Consider the following 6,220-nt stretch of genomic DNA (forward strand, 5'->3'; position numbering starts at 1 on the left):
TCGATTACTGTAATCAACAGCCAACTCTGATCTGAGCACGTCCCAGACAACGCTTGCGAATACGAGAAACTATATTATCACGGATTAATCGAATCAAATGCTAATCAACGCTTCGACAACGACCGGGTTTTTGAAAAGATAAAGAAAATGTGCTCATTTTTTAAAACTGAAAAATATATCGCGCTTGTTAATTTCCTCTCGTACATGAAAATTCCTCCTCGCCAAATTGTCCTAAACAATTCATCAGAAAATTCTCAACTTGATTATTTATTATCGGAAGTCACCGACGTCTTAATTCAACATGTATCAATGAAAAGAAGATAACAAAAACACCGCCGGTGAAGACATAAGTAAAATAATTCACATGATTTTAGAAACGCGAGCTTGCGCTCACGTTTCTAATCGGAATCGGAAATAATAAACTACTTTCATCACAAAGAGGAATTCTACAATATCTTTAGTAAAAGAAATTTCACAATTAATTTTAAAAAAGCTTTAGAAGCTTACTTTTAAAAAAGCTTACTAGCGATGCTGGACTGCATAAATAAACGATTAATTATTATCAACGAACCATACTTTGACATAGCGGTGATAGAAAAATTAAAAGTTGTGCTAGAAGGAACTGACACATTTGTACACAAGAAAATGAGTGGTGATAACCCTTATGAAAGAAATACATAAAATCAAATAAAAAGAGAAAATTATCTTTTTATTTGATTTTCTCTTTTTATTTATTTGATTTGTCCACTCTCTCAATAGAAAAGGTTTTGTTCTATGGCTTCCGGAGCTGGTACCCCCTGAAGACATCGGCTTCGGTGGCCATATTTTTATTTTATTTCCATTCTTTTTTTTTATTGTTTCAATTATTCTTTCTTTTGAAAATTCTGCTGCTTTTAAGCGCGTTTCTTTCAAGGAAAGTTCGGTTATTATAGAATTTTATATTTTGTATTCTTTAACCAACGAAATAGAAATCTTTTCAATGCTGGAACAATTGCCTGGGGGAGAACAGAAGGCAACTCAGACACAAAAGACACCAACAGAGGATAAAGGGACGTCAACGGAGCCTGTGACAAGGAAAAACTACTTAGGCTAACAGCGATCCCTGCCTCAACAGTCTCCGATTTCTCAGAGGACTACAACGAAATAGAAGTATCGAGAGAAGAGGTGCTAGATGAAGACGAGAGCACTGAAAATGTCAGCGACTATTCAGAGCGAATCAGCGAAGTGAAAAAAAGAAAAAGATTAATTGTTTCAGACGACGAAATGACTCTGTCGACCGACGAAATATTAAGTGAAAGCATGGATGAATTGGGCAGCACAGAATCATTTATGTAAAAAAAAAATTTTCATTGTATATATATTTAAATCATATAAACAAAACTGAAATTATAACGTTGAAAAAAGGTGTAATGAAAACAAAGGGAAGGAGCTATTAAATCAACACAACCTCCTCGGCTGCACATGACGTCATATTGTGAGAAAACAGCTAGTAAAACTAACCAACCTCCTTCCCCACATTCAACTAGGATTAATGGGACATTGGAGGATGTACCGCCAGCATGCCCATGCAATGCACCCTCAATGTATCCCTATACAATTTAAGCAGTGGGAACAAAGAAGGTCGACCTCCTTTTCTCAAATGTTTTTCTCAAATGTGCTCACACACCGAAGAGCCATTACATTATGACCACCCTCCATCTATAACAATGGGCTCGCCCAGGTTTTCATGGTTTCTCGAACAGGAACAATATTTTCATGGAGCACATTAGGATCCATAATCCTCATAGAACCATCCCTGATGTCTGTAAGCTACTTCAACATAGTTGCAGACCAGGTTCACCCATTCATGGCAACAGTTTTTCCTGCGGGGGATGGTGTTTACCAACAGGATAATGCACCATGTCATAAGGGTCGAATCGTCGAGGAACATTCCAGTGACTTTCAAGTCATGTCTTGGTCCCCAAATTCACCTGACCTTAACCCAATAGAGCATTTGTGGTCCTACTTGGAAAAACAAATTCGTGCTGCCACGCTACCCCCTCTCAATGTGAGGGAATTGCAGGACCAGTTGGTGAGCGCTTGGTACCAGATACCTCAGACTACTTATCAGCACCTTGTGGAATCAATGCCACTGCGGGTGCTAGCAGTTTTGAGGGCTAAAGGTGGTCCTACATGTTATTAGGAGGGTGGTCATAATGTAATGGCTCTTCGGTGTACATTTGTGCGAAAATGTAGATGTGTGAATACATTGTATTTACTTAAATTGCCAAAATCAATTACCAAAATCAAAATTACATAATTGACAACAAAAAAAAAACTTTTATATTGAAAAGTATAACGTTTAACATTGAGAAAAAAGAATTGAGAGAAAGAAACTTAGTTTTCGTGCTATTAAAAAAATCTTGAATTAGTTTGATTAAAAGCCACTTTTTATTTTTTTTAAGACAAAAAGAAAAAATGCCCTCTTGATATTTTTCATGCTGAAAACTATTATATTTATCTATTTATTATAACGAGAAAAAAATGAGAAGATAAAAATTGTTCTTTACCGGAAAAAAAATCTTAAAATTTACCGAAAAATTCTGCTAAAAATTAATTTAGTAAAATTTAAGAAACTATACAAATATAATTGTATATATATATATATATATATATATATACTATATAAACAAATGTCAGCCTGTGGATTTGTGTGTTTTTTATAGACTCCTAAATCATCCAACTGAAAACGACAAACAGTTCAAAGCTCGAGGAAGGTCATGGTCGATATTAGAACATTCTGCGACAAACCGTTCAAGCTGGATGAGGAAAAACGAAATGGAATTTTCTGATAGGTTAAACGTTAGCCATGTTTTAAATTTTACTATTAACGATTCAGTTTTCAAATATTTTGAAGATAACATCAGCGATATTTTCTACCTTTACTATTTGTTTAGAAAAGTTAATTATACTTTAGTATATAGTTATTTTTTTAAACACGATGTCATATAAATTCAATGAACAATTTTAACTTGCTATCATTCATGAATTACGTCACCAAATTAATATTTTTAAAATTATCTTATATCACGTGTTTATTTTGCTTATAATAATTCCTTTAAAGTGTTTTTCTGTAAAAAAAAAAAGTAATTTAAAATCAACGGTAATTCAAATGAAAAACGATAATTTATGTATGCAATGGCAAAATTAATAGAAAAGTGATTTTAATTCGCTAAGCTGATGAGTAAAAAAGTCGTCATTCTATTATATAACGCCGTACTGTCAACATTAATTAAATTATTGATAATGATATGTTTAATTAATGTTGATATTAAATATTTAATGAAATTAAAAAATAACCCATCTGCAAAAAAAGCAAAGTGGGGAAAAGATATTTATTCGTTTTGAGTGATTTATTATTCGCTGTACTATATTATTGACACCTATGATTAATTAATATTGGTAATATGTATTAATTAAAATAAAAATAATTAAGCTGCGTGTTAAAAAGCTAAGTGAATAGAGTAAAGACTTACAGGAATTTCGTTTAAATGAGTAGTAGAAAATCCAGATGACGATTAATAAATTTTGGTAATATGTACTACTGCTATGATAATTTGTGCAGATATAGTAAGAATTCTGCAACAGGTTTTCAGTAGTTTCAGGAAGACTTTTTTCCAGTAGTAGCCAAGAAAATGTATTATTATTTTACTGAATTAAAATTAAAAGAACTTTTTTCCATATTTAACAGGTCCCGCAGTGGACTGATCGTTAAGACACGGTTCCCAACAGATCACCGAAGTCAAGCATCACTGGCTGCGGTCAGTGTGCGGGTGGGTAACCACTTGGATCAGTCTGCGTAGGGACCGAGGGTGTGCGGTATTGGTCTTCGTTAAACTGTTCTATCGTAAAGTGCTCGACTTCGCGTGCAGGTCGTTGGGCTACCGAAGCGGGGGTGCCATCCCCTCCGTAGAGGATCAAAATTGTGATGGCATGTCTTCGGATCATTCTCCGGGATGTTTCCCAGACCGTCGCCAACAGCCCATTGTGCAGCTCTAGTGCGACGTAAATTAACAACAACCATATTTAACAGCATATTAAAGGTCAGAGAGTAAACACGCCAGGTTCTGAAGTCCTTATCAAGGTCTTATATAAATCCTATTTGTTTTTAACACTTCACTTCGGCTTCAGTTAGACGTCGCTGATAAATGTGATTCGCACAAGGCTCTGCATAGTCAGGTGAGCACAAGCAAGTAAAATCAACGAATATAAATGAAGGCGAAAACAAATTTCATTCAAATTGTACGTTTTCAATAATTACTTATACAGGGTGATTCTAAAAAGATGGGCAAAATTTTAGGAAGTGATAATACACACCCAAGCAAACAATTTTTATCAAAGAATGCCTGGTCGAAAACAAAACGCAAAGGTGCTGGCGCATTTTGAAAGGTGTTTGATGCAAGCGTGAAAACTTTATTACTGTTGCGAGTTACTGCGCTGCATTACTTGCCGCCAGGCTTTCGGCCGCCGCAGGGAAAGTTCGTGATATGCCTGGTGTGTTTCAGAATGTTCGCCTATCTTTTCTTCGCCGTTGTACTGCGTGCATAGTCGCTGCCGGCCACTGTTTTGAACACTTATTGTAATCACATGCCATTAAATTTGCTTTTATAACTTAACTTCATCGTTCTTTGTGGTTTTTTGCTTCATATAAGAACATAAACTTTAACACCCTCTAGCGGTTTTGCGTTTTGTTTTCGACCATGCATTCTTTGATAAAAATTGTTTGCTTGGGTGTGTACTATCACTTCCTAAAATGTTGCCCATCTTTTTAGATTCACCCTGTATTTAGAGGCCTCCTTGGCGGAGCGGTATGGCCCGCCAAACGCTCTGTTAAGCGTGGAGGTGGCGGGTTCAAATCCCGCCGTAACCCTGAATGTATTCTTTGTGATGTCCTTCTACTTGACAAACTTTATAAGCCTCAATTGAGCACACAAGCCTGCAAATGTATGTTTACCAATACTTATATTTAGTATGCAATTTTTGGTCAGCACAATTAAAGATAGTTATCGAAAATTTCGGTGTTGACAGTTGTCATTTGAAAACTAAGAAGTCAAATAAGATTAAGCCTACTTCTGTTACTCAGATTCTCCGTTTTTCTTTCGGTTCGACCTTCATCCCCTAAATCGCTGAAATAAACGCGTGCTAGTGACACTTGGCTGTCACTTTATCCGCGTCAACTAATGATGAGGGGCCTATAACATAACGGGATTTATTTCCGGACAATTTTAAACAAAAACCAGCAAAATTGTTGGTCAAGCAAATAAAAAACACATGAAGTTGAAATAAATATTTTTTTCAAATGTACTTTCCAACGATCTTCATAGGTTACTTGATTGCAGCCTTGTAATTTTGAACCCATTCAAGACGACAAGGGAACTCCTGAATCAAGTATTTTGCCTTCGTGGAGACTTTTTGATGGAACTAACCCGTATTTGCGTTAAACGGAGAGGAAAAACTCTTATGGTTAGCCTGACGACTCTAACGCATGATCCGTCAACCACTGAGGATATTTTACGTCAGCACTAAGCTGAGATTCGAATCCGGATTATCTCATTGAGAGGCAAGCTCTCGATCCCCTGAGCAACCACGGCTGTTGATTGTGAGAAGCTCGATGAAGTCGTTAACTTACACGACACCAGACATGTTATAAGGTGTGTGAAGTCATAACCCGAATGAAAGTCTGATTTTTCATCTCCGATTCTCATAGCCAGCTGTCAGGCAAGCATTGCCAGGCGAAGAAAACTTCGGAAGTCAGGTATAGTGCGAATTTGACATCCTTTTTAAAGGCTTGTGAAGTCAGAAAACTGCTGTGTTTTAAAGGGTCACACTCCTTCTCTTTTTGTTATAAATAAACTATTTTGTATTGAATTAAAGTGTTTTGAAAACAAATTTTTCATCAAAATGAAATATGCATTTAGGATTTGATTGGTGGTCCTTTAAGCAGTATGATCAAGCCAAATTCAGTAACAGTGTTCCCCCAAGTTCCTAAAACTCGATAATTGTATTTTATAATTCTTCATGATTTTAAGTTTTTCTTATTGTAGTTTTTATTTAGACCGAATTTACGTATAAGCTAAATAGGCTGCAGTTTAGGAGCCTTGAAAATTGCAAGGAACCCCAGAAATTATAATTTTTTAATGCTTTACTTGATCTCAAAGTTCCATAAAAAGTTCACTTGTTG

This window comes from Parasteatoda tepidariorum, chromosome 6, assembly GCF_043381705.1.
Source record: "Parasteatoda tepidariorum isolate YZ-2023 chromosome 6, CAS_Ptep_4.0, whole genome shotgun sequence".
NCBI classification, from domain to species: domain Eukaryota; kingdom Metazoa; phylum Arthropoda; class Arachnida; order Araneae; family Theridiidae; genus Parasteatoda; species Parasteatoda tepidariorum.